This window comes from Plecotus auritus, assembly GCF_963455305.1.
Source record: "Plecotus auritus genome assembly, chromosome: 3".
Taxonomy (NCBI): domain Eukaryota; kingdom Metazoa; phylum Chordata; class Mammalia; order Chiroptera; family Vespertilionidae; genus Plecotus; species Plecotus auritus.
In genome coordinates, this window is record NC_137772.1 from 193,655,659 (window position 1) to 193,676,051 (window position 20,393).

Here is a 20,393-nt window from a genome sequence, read left to right on the forward strand (position 1 = left end):
AAAAACCTGCGGCTCACATCATATACCACTCCGTTCAAACTCTTCCAATGGCTCATCATTTTTCTGAGGACAAAGGCCAGTTTTCTATGACAGTTACAACAGAAAGGCCTCCCAGGTCTTACAGCCTCTGCCTTTGCCCCTCTCTCACTTATCTGATTTCAGTGCCTATTACTCTCTCATTCACTCACTGCCATCCAGCCACTCTGAAAATACAATCATGCCAGCTTGCCAGTCTCGCTGTGTGAAAAGTTCTTTAGATCCAATATGCATATGTCCCAGTCCCTCACCTCCTTTCTCAGATGTCCTGTTTCTCAGTTACCCATCTTGACATTATAGATCCTCCTCTCTGATTCCTGTTCACAAGCTGTTTGGTCTCCAAAATTGTTATCACCATCTAACTTGTTATATTCTTGTCTTTCCTCACCCATCAGTAATGAGAGATTTTTGTTTATTTTGTTCCCTGCTGTTATCACATTGCTTAGAACAAAAGATGCTGGCATATAATAGGTGCTCAATAAATAGTTTTGAATGAATGAAGTTAAACTCATAAGTCAGTATTGCATTAAGGAAATGGGGATTTAAAAGCTTAGATTTGTCAAGAGACACAGCTAGTAAGGAGAAGAATTTACACATGTTCTCATGAATATATTTATTCATTCATCTAAGTATATATTAAAATCCAATCTAAATCAGGCACTATAAGGTGCTAGAGGTAAAGTAATGAACAAACTAGGCAAGTTCATAACACACACACATACACACACATGCACACGCACAAAGTAGTTTTAAGCACTACTCAGGAAATAAAATAAAAGAAAGGAGCAGTGACCAGTGGTAGGGGAGGCCTCCCGTTCTTGTATTTTTCCCCATTATAACCTGATTAGCTCATTTCCGTATTAGTAACAATTACTTTATATGACATATTACTGACACTTGAAAAGAAAACAAAATGGGGAATTGATACATAGATGGGTGCATTTTGAAGAGATCCATGTGGTCTATTGGAAGGAAAATGCATTTTGAAGTCTGCTGGTCTTGGGTTCACATACCAGCTCTGCCACATGTTGCCCATTTGTTAAGCGTTGATAATGCACACTTCACAGGGTGGCTGTGAAGTAAAGAGCTGGTGTAGATTAGGTGTCTAATGCATAAAAATGCATTTTTAACGCATAATTAAATAAGTAAATAAATGGCTTTTAAAAAGACCTTTGGCTACTACACAGGAAATGGACCCAGATGGAGTGTCCAGTGGGCATTTGTGTGCTGAGGAGGAAGACGGGTTATATAAGGGCACTGGGTGCCAACTCAGAACTTTTGTGAAACCTTTTAATTCGCTTTAATAGCAATTTGCAATTTGTATAGAACTTTTTTATTCTTAATAACCTTTTTATTATTATGAAAGTTGCTTAATTTTGGGGGGAAATACTTAGAAAATGTAGATTAGCCAAAGAAAGGAATAAATTCCTATATTTCTAAAAGTAATATTGTAACATCTTCACATTTACCCTTTGAGTCATTTTTATTATATCTTGTGTGTGTGTGTGTGTTTATGAACTACAGATCCTCTGCCTATTAGCCGTAATTAACATTTTAGAACATTAATATTTTGGAACAAAATCAGTTGAGGGACTTTTTTCGGCACTGGAGTCACAGGGTGTTGTTTGTATTAGGGCTCTGCTAATTACTAAGCCCCCTTTTCCTGTGCAGTTTAGTAGGGAGATGCTCTATAGATTATTTAACTAATGCTCTATTGTTAGTCATTTGGACTTATTCCTTTTTTATATTACAGATAATTTTAAATAAATATATTTTGCATAAAATTTTCTTATTTTTAGAATTATTTCTTCAGATATATATTTTCAGAAATAAAAGTACATATGAACATGTGTAAGATGGCTGATATATGTGACCAAATTTTTTTGAAAAAATTTGAATCACTTGCACCTTTCACTAGCTACATATGAAAGGCCATAGTTTACCACATACTTTTGGCATGGAATATTATCATAATAATTTGACATAACCCTTAACTGGGTATATCCATATGTCTGCTAACCTACCACTTGTAGGTCCTGTGAAATGAGAACCTCCTCAGTATCCCTTGGAGAACTAGGAAGGAATTCCCTGAGAAGGTTCAGTAATTGGGTTGAGTTTGGAGGGAAGAGTATGCACAGAAGAATGACAGAACAGGCCCAAGTTGTCACATGTGTAGAGTTTGAGACTGGAGCAAAGAGAAGAGCTCAGGTAAGGTAAGAGAAGCACCAGAGTGTAGGAAGTGTAATAGCTATAGAAAAGAAGAGGGACGGATTTTGTAGATATTTAGAATGGGAAGAGCATGATTCAATGACCAATTAGATGCAGAAAGTGAGGGAAAGGAGTCTCCCTCTAGGCTCAGCCTATGTATTTATTAATCCAAGAGTTCTAAGTTAATATAAATCATTTATTAGTTTAACATCTTTGAATTCAGGTAAATTAGAAAATCTGAATTACGGCAAGCAAAGGCTATCCCTGTTCACATAGCAGATGTGGTTAGACAACTGTTGCTTTGTCCTTCAGCTTTCCTTATCACTCTCCTCTCTAGAAAGAGAACCCCTTCACCCCATACACACATACTCACCCTTTCCTTTGGGAGAACTGCTTCTTCATCCTCTACCTACCATAAAGGCACATGATATAGTACTGGCCAGTCATGGAACTTAATTCTTCTGGCTACTATGAGTTTCATCAATATGCATATAAAAGCTTCCCTATGACATTTCACCTTCCCATTGAATGGTAATTTTACATTTGATTAAAATACTTGTACATGTTCTTGCAGTGGCATGAAAGATTATAATAAGAGTAATAAGATGATCTAACATTGAGTACTTAACGATGTTATTCAACAGTACTCAATGGACCAGATACTCTTACACTTGACAGCAATTAATTCATTTAATTCTATTAATCACTCTATAAGGCATGCATTATTATAATTCTCACCTAATGATGAGGAAACGGAGGAACCAAGACAGTAAGTAATGTTCCAGTGGTCACATATAAATGCTGGAGCTGGGAAAGCCGGAATTAATAAATTCCCCATAGAGAAAATGTGGCATTTTTCTTCATTATCTGAAGAAACAATACCAACACATAAACATCTCTTTCATAAGGTTAAACTTGCAATTACTCAGAATTTGCTGGGAACAAGCTAAGATTATTGATCTATTTTCTTTACTTGATAGTTACTTAATTAGCTTATTAGTCAACCATGGGTGCTATGTCTATTTGGTGATGGTGATGTTATGTTTATCAGGAATGGGTAATCTCACTTCTTATATTATCACTTGAAATGTCTACTTTATAATTTTTCACCTTATTTAGTTTATTTATACACATTATAACCTGTGTTATACTATTATTTTCTAAAATGCAGAGTCCATGTCTCATTAATCTTCTTAGCATTTAAAGAAGGCCAGGCAAAGAGAATTAACATTTTTATTGGGTTCTGTAAGTACATATTAGTTAAATTAATCCTCACTTTAAAGATGAGGAAACTACGGTTCAGGAAGGTTTTGCCACCTATAATAACTTGAGGCCTGAACTCAAAATGAATTCTACATAACCCTGAAACACATATTATTTTTATTTCTCCATTCTACCTTATAAAATGTACATTATCTTAGGAGAAGCACCCAGTAACTTTCTGTTGAGTGAATGGACAGATTAATGGATAGATGGTTGCTATTCAACGGATCTCCAACTTAACTCAAAGCGATATTCATGTACACCTTGGAGAAGAGAATGGGACCTTCTCTTTAAATTTCAACAGAAGAAGGTGTAGTTGAATAGTCAAACATGGGTTAAATAAACAAAGAGGTTAAGCACTCTACGTTGTATAACTGGATTGATTAGGCTACTTAATCATATAACTCTTATCATCACAAAATTGGGTAAATGTGATATAGTCTCCTGTGATAATGTAGACGTTGAGTATTTCTTTAAGTGAATTCATATTAAAATTAAAGATTAAGTACAAAGAAGAGGAAAACTTAAATTTTATCACTGAGATTTGATTTTTTTCAAGCCAGAAATATTTATTATCAATCAAGATATCTCTGTAATAAAGTATTATTTTTTTGTAAAATCATGGCACAAAAATATTAGTTTTGCAGTTTGTATCATTCCTATTACATTTTATAAGTGATAAACTAATTTTAGAAGAAAAAGCCTTATACTTTTTTTGTTTTGTTTTGTTTCATTTTTTAAAATTTCTTTATTGATTAAGGTATTACATATGTGTCCTTATCTCCCCATTATCCCCCCAACACCTCCCCACTCATGCCCTCATCCCCCTGTTTTAATGTGTTTGTTTCCTCATGGGGACAAGGATGATACGCATGGGTACCCAGCCACAGAGGCCAGTCACCTCGCAAGGGAGGTGTGGGGCCTGTCAATCTTGTTCCCCCAGTGGCCTTGCAGCAAAGGGCCAATACAGAGCTTGGCCAGGATAATGGCCCCACGGATGGCAGTGGCTACTTCTTTGGAGCAGTTAACACTCAGATCAACATGTCCATTATAGTCCCCAATGGCGGCAAATGCCTTGAACCAGGTCCTCTGGCCAGTGGGGTCTGCTTTTGTACCAGCATAATCTTTAAAAGCTGTCCTTGAGCAATGTCCTCAGGACATCAGATTCCTCGATGGGCAGGGAGAAGGTATAGATCTACACGGACTTGATCTTAATGTCCTTGACCAAGTGGCCCAGCTTGGTGACAGGGTTTCACTCCTTGTCCTTGTCCTTGTCCTTGCCTCCTTGAACTCCACAGCCTTGGGGCCCTTCCCTGACCCTGTCCCCAGCTGCAACCTTGGCCCTGATGCCACTGCCAAATACTCCATGGAAGCTGCCATGGCCTCCCATTCTGGGGCCCCCAGGGTCTCCCACAGCACCAACATCATCCACCTTTTGGTGTTTCCTTGAAGAAGAAGCTAATATTTTTATGTTGTTTTGTTTTTTGATGTACAAGTTTGTCACATCTATTATTGAATTTATACTTAAGTATTTTATTCTTTTTCATGTTGTTAATGAAATTGTCTTTTTAGTGTTATTTGCAGAATGTTCATTGCTAGTGTATAGAAATTGAATTGATTTTTGCATATTGATCAAGTATTCTGCAACCCTATTGAACTTGTTCATAAGTTCTAATAGTTTTTTAGTGAATTGATTAGGATTTTAAAAATAAAATAATATTATATACAAATAAAGATAGTTTTATTTACTTCTTCGTTTACAATATGGATATATTTTCTTTCTTAATGAACCTGGTTATAACCTCTAGTTTCAGTGTTAAACAGAAGTGCTATGAGTGGATATCCTTGTCTTATTCCTCATCTTAGGGGAAAAGCAGTCAGTCTTTCACCCTTTAGTATGATAATTGTGTGTGGTTTTTTTGTTTTGTTTTTGTAAATGCTTTTTATTAGGTTGAGGAAGTTCCTTTCTATTATTAGTTTGTCAGTGTTTTCCTCATAAAAGGGTATTGGATTTTTCTCATGAAAGCAGCATCTATTGAGAGGATTATATGGTTTTGTCTTTAATGTTATCACTATGGTATGTTACATCATTCGATATTTAGATGTTAAACCAACTTTGCATCCCTAATATAAGTCCCACTTGGTATTGGTGTATAATTCCTACTATTTTATATACTTCAAAAGCATTTAGGTACTCCAAAAGTCTCCCAAAATTATTGAGGCTTTTAAAAATGAAAAGTCCTATATAAACTAATAATCAAAAGTTAAAAAACCCCAAGCAGGTGGCTCAGTTGGTTGGGTGTCCTCCTATACACTAGGAAAGTTGTGGGTTTGATTCCCAGTTGAGGCACATATGGGAGGCTCCAGTAGATGTTTCTCTATCACCGTGGTTGGCAAACTGCGGCTCGTGAGCCACATGCGGCTCTTTGGCCCCTTGAGTGTGGCTCTTCCACAAAATACCACGGCCTGGGCAAGTCTATTTTGAAGAAGTGGCGTTAGAAGAAGTTTAAGTTTAAAAAATTTGGCTCTCCAAAGAAATTTCAACCATTGTACTGTTGATATTTGGCTCTGTTGACTAATGAGTTTGCCGACCACTGCTCTATCACATCAAAGTTTCTCTCTAACATCAATGTTTCCTTTTCTCTCTCTCCCTCCCTTACCTCTTCCCTCCCTTTCTTACTATATAAAATCTCAAAATCAATAGGAAGAGGAATCCTTGGGTGAAGATTAAAAAAATAAGTTATACAGTAGCTTCATTCTAGATCACCTCTAAATCCCTGCCTCTGGTATGTTAGTCCCTTTCACCAGAGGTGGAATTCCATTATCCTAAAGGGAGAATTTTGAAGTCTTACTTAAAATGCTGACAACATAAGCAGGTTGATGATACAGGTCACTGTATCATCACATACAGGAAATTTATATAATTTATATTTAAAACATTTTAATAAATATGTTGCCAACAAAATCACAAAAAAAAATCATTAACAAATGTCTAAACATTTTTAAACCATAGAACTTAATCTTTTGGGGAGCCAAAGCTTAAAGAGTTGAGAATAGCTGATGAACTTCCCCTTATAGAAATTATTCTATAGGCGTAAATAAATAATAAAATCATGATAAAATAGTTATGTATATTGAAAGGTTTTCTTAATTTTATTTTTGTTGTGATTTTTTAACCTAGAAATTGTCCAGTGAGTTTGTAAAACTCATATTTTTATACAACTTAGTATCCTAGTAGAACACAGCAGTGTGCTTTGATAAGTGTCAGTCTGTATTTAATAAATTTTAGTGCCCATTAGCATGTTTTTCATGAAGTACTATAGCTGTAAGTAATATTGTATTATAGGTATACTTTAAGTTAACCATCAGGACTATAAAGATGGCTAAAATTGTTTCAATAAAACTAGTCCCAGGGCTACGCACCCACACGTGTGCTTACATGACTGAACTAATGACATAAATATTTTTAAAAAGTGATTTAATTGGTAAAGCTTCAAAATAACTGGCTCATATTTTTACAATAAAACTGTCCTTAGTTATATCTTGATTGTCATTTATAAATGTTTGCTTTTCAATTGTTCATTATTCATTTATCAACCATTAACTGGAACAGTCCTGAGTCTGACCTTGTTACATGGCTATGAATCTGGTCTTTTGAGAATTATTACAATGAAAATGACAATACTTCTTCCACAGTTTTGTTTCAGGAATCTTGTTTAACTCTCTTTATGATGTTTAATATTTTTTTCACCTGAGTATTTTGGAATTACTTCGATTTCTCACCAAATCCTTTTCCTTTATTTTTATAGCATTGGAAGCTATAGATAAGACAAGGACTTCGGGAGTGGGAGAGATTGGACTGGGAGACTCAGCAGGTCAGGACATTTTCATTTTCATATGCTGTTCATTCTTTTGCTATCCATTCTAGGGTTCTCATGTCTCTTGCCACTTGTTTAGTTCTTGTAGTATGTGCTAACTTAGTATGTTCTCAGTTTTGAAAATCATGACTAACACCTTTATGTAAAAAATCCAGCATTTGGGTATGTTCTTTTTAGGATTTGAAGGTGAAAACATAATTTTAAAAAATGTTCAAGACTAGAAGAAAATTTACAACCTAATAAGATATATCGATATACCCTGTTTTCTATTATTCTTTATGGTATGTAAGCTGTTTTGAGGTGAAAGTTTCTTGATAACTTTTTTAGAATCAAAACCTTAAATCATATAAAATGTGACTATGTAATTGTAGAAGGAGAGCACTTGGTTCATGGAAACCAAGTTTTCTTTCTTCTCTGTGGTATTCTCGGGTTTGGGTACACCTCCAAAAGCTCTTGACACTCTTCAGAATCAGTCTGTTTGCTAACATTAATCTTAAGTACTGAATGTTGACTACCATGTGTAAATGAAGGTTGATTAAAACAGACAATTTCTGTGTAAATTGGAATATCCCTACAGTCAAAGGGTCTGCTATGAGCATTTGTCAGCCATTGTGGAAGGCTTGGTGTTAGCCACACTCCTCAGTAAGCTGGAACCAAGCTGACATCTGTGGTCCCATAGCCCTGGGCTTCACCATGAGTGACTTTGTGCGCATCTCTAGCTTTAGAGAAGCCTCCCACTCATTTTAAACAGTGATTACAACTCTCACTACTGCTGCTTAGTTATTGATAGAAGCTTAGGGACCCGTTCCCTCTCTGTTACTCCTCGGGTGTTACCACCTCCACAACTCCTCTGCAGTTGGACTTAGCCCCTCCACCTCCAGGTCTCCTATTGAGCAACCACCAGTGGATTTTCAGTTTTCATCACACAGAGATAATGCCTTTGTCCTTCAGTCTGATCACACCTCTTGAAATACAATGGCTTATTCAGAAAGGAGCTAAGCTTCAAGTTCTCCCTGGATGCTTCAGGGATTTAGTGATTTTCTAGCATTAGCGTTAGGGACTACACAGTTTATTATTGTTATGTATCTTGAGAGAATACTACCCTCCATCTTAAAGGAAAATAATTTCAAGTCTATCTTGCTAACATCTCTGCTTATAAATAAATATAAAGAGTCCTTAAACAAAAAAGCTATATTTAGAATGATATGCCTTATTAATTGGGTTTATAAGTATGTCTGCATGGATTCTTGCAGAGTTGCGAACCTCTTTTGGGTGATACTTTTATAAAGAGTTTTCTGGTAGTTAATATCCCCAAATTTTTTAGTTTACAAATATCCTTGAACTAAACATTAAAAAGAGATAAATTGAAGCCCAAAGTGGTGGTTCTTCTTGGTATCCCCCTGTTAATGTAAATATTGACATTAAATTGAATCTGGCTCTTGTGTGTCTGGAAGTGAAATCAAGAAAGAAGAGACAAATGCTTCAGATATCCCTAATCTTGAGAGATAGAAACAACCTCAATCCAGTCCCCCTATTTTACAAGTCTAAGTTGCCACCCAGGTCACATGAAATACTGCTAACAGAGGTAACTCTGTGTTTTTTGACGTGATGCAGGCCTACTGCATTATGCTGCCTTACAGCTTGTGGAGTACAAATAATTCTGCATACAGTATTGTGCACACACACAGAAAATATATCATCATTTGCCATCTTTACCAATTTATAATTTGATAATGAATACAATCTATGCTGATACTTTTGATTTTACTGATATTTGAAGATAAGAATTTTAAGCTTATTTTTTTTATTTTTTTTTTAAATATATTTTATTGATATTTTATAGAGAGGAAGGAAGAGGGATAGAGAGCTAGAAACATCGATGAGAGAGAAACATCGATCAGCTGCCTCCTGCACACCTCCCACTGGGGATGTGCCCGCAACCAAGGTACATGCCCTTGACCGGAATCGAACCCGGGACCCTTCAGTCCGCAGGCCGACGCTCTATTCACTGAGCCAAACCGGTTTCGGCTAAGCTTATTTTTTTAATGTTGTTTTTCTGGAGACATTTTCTGTTTAGATAGATGGAATGAAAAGATGATTATCCATCTATTCATTCATTCATTCATTCATTCATTCATTTATATAACAAAATTTCTTACTGTCCAGAGCTTTCATTCTAGTGGAGGGAAACATAAGTTCAAGATTTTGATGTATGTGTTTATGAGGATAAGTACTAAGAAGAAAATAAAATGGAATAAGTGGAGAATGGTGGGAGACTATATTAGATACTGTGTCTACGAAAGGCCTGTCTGAAGAGGAGAGCATGGAGCACAGACCTAAATGGAATAAGAGTGGGGGCCATTGAGATATATGGGTGAAGAGAGTTACATTCAGTGGCAAGAACAAGTATAAGGAGTGTGCTTGGTGTGTTGAAAGAGTTTCAAGAAGGGCAGTATGTCAGGAAGAGAGGAAGGAGTGGACAAGAGATGAGAATGGGAGGGTGATATGGAGTCCATCACATAGGGCTGGTAGAGTATGGTAGGACCTTGACTATTGTTCTGAGTGAGATGGGAATCATCAAAGGGGTTTTAGCCAGTAAGGGGCATGATATGTCTCAAATGTCACTCAGACCTACAGGTTGTATAAAGCATTTTTAAAATTATACTTTATCCACAGAATGTAAATTATAAATGAGAATAAATTAACAATGATCAGAGCAATTTTATCTGAGCAGGATATTGTCCGATGATTGTGTTCAAGGAACTAATGATAATACATCTATAATTTTTCTTTTTCATATTCTTAAATTGCAGAATTATTTTGCATTTGAATCATGTTATTTGATTTTGTATAATAATTCATTGTTTTGTAATAGGGACATTAGTGACAATGTCATGTAATAGTTAAATAGTGTACATTTGATTAGCTCCTTTGCACAGCCTAATTTCCCATTTGTTTGTCATCTATAATTTCTACTGAAACTAACTACAAAGCTTTGTATAAGTACACAAATAAGTCATGAATTTTATCTTCTATTTGCAAAGGAATATGTTTGATAATTATGTTATGGTTTTATTATAATAATCACATGACCCAGAAGAATATTTATTAGGAGAAACATAGAATAGTTGAAAAAATAACAATTTAGTAGGGATTAGAGGACATGAATTCTGGAACCAGCTTTGAAACTTACCAGCCTGATGACTTAGGGTCTTTAACCTGTCTTTGCCTGCCGTGACCACTGTTTTCTGTAAGGAGAAACACACTGTTATTGTCTTTGCAGTTTCATTACAGTTTTTAAGCCTGGGTATACATATTAGGTGGTAAATAAAAATTGGTAAAGTTAGAAGTGACCATTTTTTAATATAAATAAGAAAATAAGGGATATTATTTCATATAAATAACAGAGATAAATGTCCATATTTATCTTTAGAAAGATTATCAGGTTAGAGAAGATATTTTGATCCTTAGAAGGAAGGGTTATTTCTAAAATTATTATTACTGTCATTTCAAAGAATCAAAGTGACTATTAAAAATGAAAATTTAAGAGGTGGAGGTACCTTCTACTGGTGTTTTTTTTTTTTTAGCAGCAGTTTCCAATTTCTAAATAACTGTTTATTTTGTTAAAAATATTTCAGTCCAGCCAGCATGGCTCAGTGGTTGAGTGTCGACCTATTAAACAGGAGGTCACGGTTCAATTACAGGGGTTGCAGGCTTGAACCCCAGTGTGAGGTGTGCAGGAGGTGGCCAATCAGTGATTCTCTCTCATCATTGATGTTTCTCTCGCTCTCTCTCTCTCTCTCCCTCTCCCTTCCTCTCTGAAATCAATACAAATATATTTTTAAAAATATTTCAAATGTAAATTAATACATTAAAATAATTTTAGAACTGTAATTAGGTATCTAAGCTTAGATTTCCATTATTTGGCTACCAAAATATTCATGTAGCATATATATCCTGTTTATTTTATGAGTATTTAATATAATTTTCCTAAAAATTCTAATTTTTTAGAGATATTTAAATTCCAACAGAGATATAAGGAAATTATTCTTCAACATTATTTTTGGAAGGAGAGGGTATGCCTACCTCAAATATACATACACACCTACAATTATTGAATCTGGGGTGATTCCTGTCCCTTTCTGGATGAAGGAGTTTCTTGTTCTCTCCAAAGTTCCGGAGTCTTCATCCATGCTCATTCCCCATTTCCTAGGTCAGTTGCAGAAATGTTGCTTCTTTTTTATTATTGTTGTTGATTATTTTATTTTATTTTATTTTTTAGAGAGAAAGGAAGGAAGAGGGAGAGAGAGAAACATCTATCAGTTGCCGCCCACACACACCCTGGCTAGTGATCAAGCCCCCAACCAGGCATGTACCCTGGCTGGGAATCGGACTGGCAACTTTTTGGTGCACGGGACAATGCTCAACCCACTGAACCAAACTGGCCAGAGCAGAAACATTGATCCTTCCCTCTATTACCTTCCACTTCTTTACTGAAACCTTTAACTTTTAAACATGCTCAGGTTTCCCATCTTAAAACAAACAAACAAATAAATAAAAACTTCCCTTTGGTCCTTCTTCCTCCAGCTACCTCTCCTTTCATATATAAAGTTCTTAGAAGTTTTAATTTACTGTCTCCATTTTCTTTCTTGCCCTTTTCATCTATGGATTTTTTTTCATCATTATCATCTATGGAATCATGATGAGGAAGTGATGGAGAATTCTGTTTTTACTTCCACAATAACATGAAATCCATTTGTTGATTGCCTTTAAACACTTACAGTAAAATATTTAGCTCATGGATTATCTGAGTGATCCTATTTGCAGTAAACACGCTGATGTTATAGAGATCTGACAAACATAACTATTATCATATGACTACTGAGAAGTTTTTGGGCAGAAGTGCCAGTTAGATGAGGGGAGCCCCATTCTGAATGCTGAGTGAGTGCTTGCCCAGGGTGTCCCCAGGAACAGGAGCTGACACAGGTGTTCAGCACAGTTGCTTACTGCTTCCCATCAAGAAGGACGGGGGGTTCTTAGCGCTGCCGGTTGTGGCACTCGGCATATCTGGCAAGCAGTCAGCCTTGCCTGTGGAATTCCCTGGGGAAAATAAAAGCCACAGGGAAGTCATCCGTGTGACCCTCTGCTGGGTGGTTGGCACACGGCTGCTCCACGGGAAGGCTTTCAGTTGTCACTTTCTGAACGGGCAGATATCAGGTGGGGATGGAGGCTCTCCATTCAAGGTGCGGAAAAGAGAAGAAAAAAAAATGTGTTGAACAGACGCTTACCAAATAATCCCCAGTCATGAAGCCTAACACCAGCTGATCTTCTGATAAAAGGGATTGGGGGGTGGGGGGGGGGAGTAGGGAGTTTCTTTGGTTCTGTAAGCACAATTATAAGCTTTCCTATTTAAGTCTGACCCATCATATTGAAATGCTGTCACTAGTATCATTAGCAACTAAAGTGTTGATAACATAGTCAAATGCACAGCAGAGTTCTGGCTCTTAAGTGTCTGGACTAACTCCCAATATTAGGAATAGGAGTCAAACTGCCATCACTTTTCCTGTGCTAACAGACGCCCTGCCATTAGCAGTCTGAAGGCAATTTTAATAAAATACATAGCCCTGCTGAGTTGGTCTCGGAAGATAAATAAGCAATGCAGAAGAGAAGCTTTTGTTTAAAAGTAATTATTTAAACTATGCATTACAGGTAATTTTCTTTTACCAGTAAGGCAAATGCTATCAGAATTTCAATAATGATTTGGTGGCACTTATGTAAGTAATGTGATATTGGCATTTGTAAGAATTAAGGCATTGCTTTATTTTCACTTATATACAAAATGAGGGCAAATTGGATCCAGGTATCATGTGCATGTGTTTTACAGTTTACATTACATTTTTTTTGGGTGAACAGTGTTGTATTCTTGGACAGATTTATGGAAATGTAACAAGCTGGTGATACAGTTCTGGGAATTGCAGACTTGACTTCCAAAAGCAGATTAGAACAGGAGGGCAAAGAACATCTTTTTATTTTCCCTTTGCTGTCAGAAAGGAAACCACATTTCAGTCTTTTAAAAACTCTTTAATAGGATGCTTGTACATAATCCAAGTCACGAGGGGGTGATAAGTGTGTTCATGTATCAGACAAGCCAAAGCTTTGTTTGCCAAAAGGTAAAAATCTCAGACAGCTTTTTAAGAGTCTATTTGGAAACCATTAAAATGGCCACCTTTCCTTTTATTCTTAATAGCAACACAATAGCCTGAAATCCTTAATATAGAATTAGCTTTGGCATGACAGTAGGCAGAGTAGGAACCGGCCTACATAATGTTGATGTAAGGGGCATCAGGAATCAGGAAGTGAAGCAGCATGGGCTTTGGAATGAGAAAGACCTCAGTTCAAATTCCACTGAAATCCAACTCTTTTTCATGATATGTCACCTTAGGCAAGTGATTTGTCTTCCCAAGTCTTTGTTTTCTCATCTATTAAATGGGGGTAATAACACAACCAACTTTGTATGACTGTTAAGAGCATGAAATGGGGCAATACATGTAAAACATTTAGGATGGTGTAAGAGTAAGCACTCAGGAAATGTTTGTTTTTATTTTAATGAGCTTTTAAAAATTTCATCAGGAAAACGCAATCATAAAAATTTTAACATAACATTTTATGTATTTAGCATTGTGCTAGGAGTTGGGATACATATGTAGATCAATAGATGGTCTCGACTTCAAAACTAAATGTCTAATGATAGGCATTTAAGCAGATAATTCAAGTACTTTGTGCAACTTGTTGTAATATTGGTATGGGTCTTTGGGACATAAAGGAGACAGAGCTGGATCTTGGCCATGGGCAAAGTTACTGTAAAACCTTCTTGGTTTGTTAAGCTTTCAAAGGGAAGACTCTAAGCTTTGTTTCCATCCTGTGCTGTTGTGATCAAAGCCAACTATTTTTTTCCCCATGAGTGATTTTTCCCAGCTCTTGTTCTTTCTCTTCCTCTTCCTTTACAGTTATGTAAACCTTTTCTTTGATTGTTAGCACTATGGTTAGATGGTATCTGTACTCAGAGAGAAGAAGTAAACATAAATCAGCCACTCAAATGCTACTCAGCATCTCTGCTAAAATTATTTGAAGGAAGAGTTGAAAATGCAGGCTTTATTCTCATAGTTTGCTGAATGGTGAGGGAAATTGGAACAAGCCTTTTGCACAAGGATTAGGCAATGTCTAACAAATCACATATATATACCATTTGACCCTACAATCCCATTTCTAGGAATTTATCACGAAGACATACCTTCAACAATATGAAAATCACATGCCTAAAATTATTCATTGTGGCATTGTTCATAATTGTAAAATATTTAAAACTATTGAAATGGTTATGCACAGGTGAGTGGTTGAATGTACTGTGGCAACTCTACACGGTGGGGTAGACTTCAACTATAAAAATAATGAATGAATATTGTGATTTCCAGGCTACGGTGCCAAGTGAAAATAGTGCAGAGTCGAGAAGCAATAATACTTCAATAGTGATGAGTACACCTAGTACCTAGATCTTGGTTTCTGAATATGATTATCTAATAAAAGAAAAAACAATTCTTATAGAAAGAATGATTCTAGGGTTAGAATAGGAAAATTACGTATATAATGAGATAATGGAATATCTTTTGGTGCTAAAAAGTAAGGAAGACCTACAAAATGATGCAAACATGTTGAAAAAATACTGGAGCCAACCTGAAGTAGCTCCTAATGGTCACATCTGGGACATTTGAGCAATAGAATAATGGATTGCACTCAATATGGTTCTCACTGTTATAAAAAGTATTGAATAAATGGGGACTAAAGGAAGTTCTTTTATAACTGTAGAATACCACTTAATAACAGTAGGAATAATGATGGAAATATAAAATCACCATTTGGTAAGTGCCACAGTAATAATTTTTTCAGGCCACAATCATATCTGGATGTTAAATTAGGGCTGAAAATATGATCACAAATAGGTACTTACATAGTGTCAAAATATATTCTCTCAAAATACTTATTAATTACAAAAGGGAAAGCAGTAACTTTATAATGGAAAAGCCTGGCAGATAAAACCTAAAACAAGTGATTGAAATTAACCAGTAATGAGCCATATCAGAATCAATTGCAACTCCTGTGATTCACTGAGAAAGGGACAAGAAATAATTTCTCTCATGTTCTTGCCCAAAATGAACAATATGAATTTTATTGTGAGGAAATAATCAGACAGTTCAAATTGAGGGAAATACTACAAAATAACTGGCAGTGCTCTTAAAAAGTGTCAAGGTCATGAAAAACAAAGGGAGACTGAGGAATCGTCTCAAATGGAAAGAGAGTAAGAGGACATGACTATTAATATTGGCTCATGGTTCAAGAAAAGGACATTTGTAGGACAGTTGTTAAAATTTGAATAAGGTCTATAGATCGGCCATTTGTATTATAAATGTCTTGGTTTTGTAAGATGTTAGTATGCAAGGGAACTCAGTACTACTAGTATTTTTGTAATTTTTTAGGTATGAAATTATTTTAAAATGTTAAATTGAAAAATACAGAATCAAAATGTATGCCTCAAAATGTTTGTATGTATTATCCACCTTTTGTTATAAAGAAAAGTGTTTGCTGTATAAGAGGGTAGTATCACTAGGCTCCTGGAATAAAGGAAGAACTGTAATAGAGCTATAACTACCATTGGGAATGGGGTTTGATTCTTGTAACTGGCTCTGTCACACACTGTGTAAGCCTTGAGGGTACTTACTACACCTCTGCATTTTCTAGTCTATTTGCAAATAAAATAGGGATAATGATCTTTGCAATATGGTTTCTAATTATTCACACCAGTGGAGGAGAGTAGAGATGTCAAGTATGGAGCCCAGCAACAATAAGTAAGAAACACGCACATGAAGATCAAGACTTAAATGCCAATGAAGGAGCAACTGTACTTTAGGAGGTGTAAAACTCCAGGTTATAAAAATACTTCCAGAGAAGGAAGACAGAGTGAGTATATTCAGTTCACTGGATATATATAAAGAGATCAGACACATGCTGGAAAGAATAGTGACATCCGTCAGTCAGGCTCTGAGAGTTCAGGCTCCTAAGTTAGAAACAGGTTCTGGTGTTCTGGTGACTCTCACCTCCCCAAGCTTGATGGTGCCTGTGGGGCAGGGTAGTACTCCTTAAAGCTTGTGACAGCAGAGTCCTTTAATAGCAACTTAGAACAGTAGCAACTTAGAGTTGCACAGAGTTCTATGTACTACCAGTTGGGTTTCATATACACTCATATTTAAAAATATCAAGCTCAACATAGTTATAAGATGTAGACAGATTGATTTTATTACCTATGTTTTGTTTTTTTTATAGAAGAGGAAACTTACATTTAGCATTTCCAAAATCATATAGCTAATAAGTACAGAAAGGATTTTGATTCTAGACCAGGATGTTCACTTGCATTTATGGAAACTCCTTCTAGCATTCGAGAACCCCTTCAGTTGACACGAACATTTGTGCAGAAGATTATTTGGAAGATTTTTTTTCCTGAGGAAAAAATACAGGTCAATTGATTCTATCAGATTTTTCAAAGGAGTCTGCAACCTAAAAGAGGATAAAATAGAGATTTTCTTTTCACACTAGTGCACAATATGGAGTGGCAATATTTTTACCAAACTTGGGATTGCAGAACTCTTAGAGTGCACAAGCTCAAGAAGCATCATTATCAATAGCATTTACCAGAGAGATTGTAGGACTTGGCCCAGCATCCCAATGGCTAGCGCCAGAAATCAAAGCCGAACTCCAGATGCTGACAGACAGGGCAGTGATTATCCTATTGACCACGTTATGAATTGTGTTCAGTGCAGATAGATCTCTGATTGTCTAGCATCAACCAGCAAGAATGGAGGTCTGCTTTCCTGGCCAGGTATTACTCACTGGAGGAGGTAGGACCCAAAGGAGCCTTGAGCAGCAGCTGAGTTCCATTGTCTGCTGAGACATGAATTAGCATTTTGAGCATTAGGGTTATTTGAAGAAAATTCTGTAGATTGCTTGAGAATCCTAGGAGTTTAGTTAAGGGCAATGATGCAATTATACAACCTATGTAGAATGAAAAGCAGTTTCAATCTGACAGAGGCCTTGGGGTGAATTTCTGAGTGTGTTGTCTCATTTAGCACCTGAAACTCTCCCAGAGGTTAAGATTCCTGAATTAGTCTAGGGCACGGGATAAGTTCCTTCTGTCTGGTTGCAGTATACTATTTTCTTCAAAGAATACTTTTAATGATCTCAGAGACTTTCTATGGCTTTGACTTTTGCCAAAAAGGTTACAGTATATGCCAAGAGACATAAATATTGTCTCTATTTATAAGTGTGTGTATTGCCATGACAAAGTAGATCAAATAAAAAAACACAACAACAACACTATTTAATTCTTTACCATTAGAATCAGACTCCCTTGTCTATTCTATATAGTAAAAGGCTAATATGCAAATCTACCAAACACTGGAATGACTAGTGGCTCTGATGCACACTGACCACCAGGGGGCAGATGCTCAACACAGGAAACGCCCCCTGGTGGTCAGTGCCCTCCCATAGGGGGAGTGCTGCTCAGCCATAAACCCTGAGCCAGGCTCATGGCTAGTGAGCACAGTAGTGGTGGCAGAGCCTCTCCCATCTCCAGGGCAGGCAGACATCCCCTGAGGGCTCTCAGTCTGCAGGAGGGCACAGGCTGGGCTGAGGGCCCCCCCCCCCCACCAAAGTGCAGAATTTTGTGCACCAGGCCTCTAGTTATATATATTTGACTTCTAAACCAAGGATTTATGAAAGACTTAATATCAAGGTGTGTTATAAAGACCGTACATTTAAAATACAATCTGATCACTAATGATTTAGAAAGCAATACAGAATCTAGGCTCTGTATAGTGCTTATCTAAGTCATTGATTTTATAGACAAGGAACTGAGGCTCAGGGAGGTTAAATTTTGCATCATTTTACATAGTTAATAAGTGACAGAGCCAGAAAAAGAATCCATATTTCCTGATTCCTGGCCCAGTTTCCACTATGACATGGTGCCTCATGACATGTATGAGATTAGAGCAAAATTATATTTGTTGAAATGCATGAAAACTGTTGTGGGCTTTTAATATATATGTTATTTATTTCATGGAAGAAAGGAGAGAGATATAGAAACATCAATGATGAGAGAGAATCATTGATTGGCTGCTTCCTCCATGCCCCACACTGGGGATCGAGCCCACTACCCGGGCATGTGCCCTGACCAGGAATCAAACTGTGACTTTCTGGTTTGGGGTTGAGACTCAACCACTGAGCCAAGCTGGCCAGGATGTTGTGGGCCTTTTGATAATGTTTTGAGGAGGCAGTGATGTCATTTTTTTCCTTGATTTTATTTTTTAGTTTTCACTAAAATTAATAAATGAATATCCTTTATCTATCTCAAATTAATAAGGTTCTACTAATTATTTTTTCTTCTAACAGTCTGCCTATAGTTTTGAAAAATACCTATTGTCTCAGAATAAATGTATGCACCAGAGTTGCTAACCCGTTAAGTGACTAATCTAAGAATCACTTCTCTTGTTAGGTGCACTGGATTGCAAATGTCTTTAGATAATACTGCAGTGGTAGTGTAGGGATTTGCAACTGGCAGGAAGGAATTGAATTGCCATCATTTGGCTTTAGCAGGAGTTAGAGTCTTGTCTCCAACATAAGCATGAGCCAAGGTGCTGTCTCCTTTTTTCTAATTTTAGTTGGAACCATTGGCACTGATCTTACCTAGACAGACTAGTGTTATTTCTACCCAGCACAATCTGCTGGCATGGGCTCTATTCCAAGCCATGCAGTTGAACTTCTTCCCTTGGTTTACCAAATAGAGATATGATTGGATGTAAAAGGGTAGGAACTTTCACCTTTTTCATTAGACAGCATCCTTTCAGGCATAGAGATCTAAGTTTAGTTGGTTCAATGAATGACTCAGAGAGAATTGGCTGTTATAACTGAAAATGGCAGCATGCTTTAATGGTGGGTCATGACAGAATTCCTTTGGTGTTTTGGTTCTGTTACATGCCTATTGATACGCTTAACTGCTCAAGGGTGGGTAGAAAGGCAAAATGCGATGTCTGCTTTGCAGCCCTCATCTATTTTTATTGGTGCAGATGAGCTGCACAATTGTCTTGTCATGATCACTAGTGATGGGCATTCATCCCTCTTGGCATCTCTCACGGCCTCAGTCACACTGGCCATGCTGTGGCTCCCATCTGCATCCCTTTATCACAATCTTCAGTGAGACCCCTTCAGACTCTCAGTGCTCTCCTTCAGTAACTCTCAACCATGGAGTGTCAAGAGTGGACGACATTGGGGACTCTCAACCCTTGACCTTCTATGCAGCCATATCTGTAACTTTTTTGGGTTTGTCATGGAAATCTGCAAGGCTACTGCCTGACAGATAGCCATTCTGGAAGATGGTCACAGTCCTCTTTTTGCTCAGAGAATAAACATAAAGGGGTTTCTGCTATTTCCAATTTCACCAAACCTCTACTGTGGACTTGTCCTGCAGGAATTGGAGTGCATGGACCTCACATTAGCATCAGAGGTTTCTTTTCCCTGGTAACTTTTTTTCTCCATAAATTAAGTATACCCAAAACACTCAAAATCTTTTGCTATTGCACATAGACAGTGATCTTTCCATGTGGAAAGGCAGAGGATTTTCCCCTCTGGTTCCTTGTGACCCAAATGAGAAGGACTATACATGGAATGGGGGGTGTTGGCAGGTCAGGTTGCTATTTCATGTATCACCATGCAGGGACTCAATGGTAAATAAAAAGACATACTCTGTCCTCAGGGGTTCACAGTGAGTTTATTAATTTTTGTTGTTCTTCAAAACAATAGATATAAACACATCCACAAATAGAGAGTTTCTGATAAACAACTAGAGATTATGTTTAAATTTTATGAAAAGGAGGACTTTCAAGTATATGTCACTCCAGAAGATCG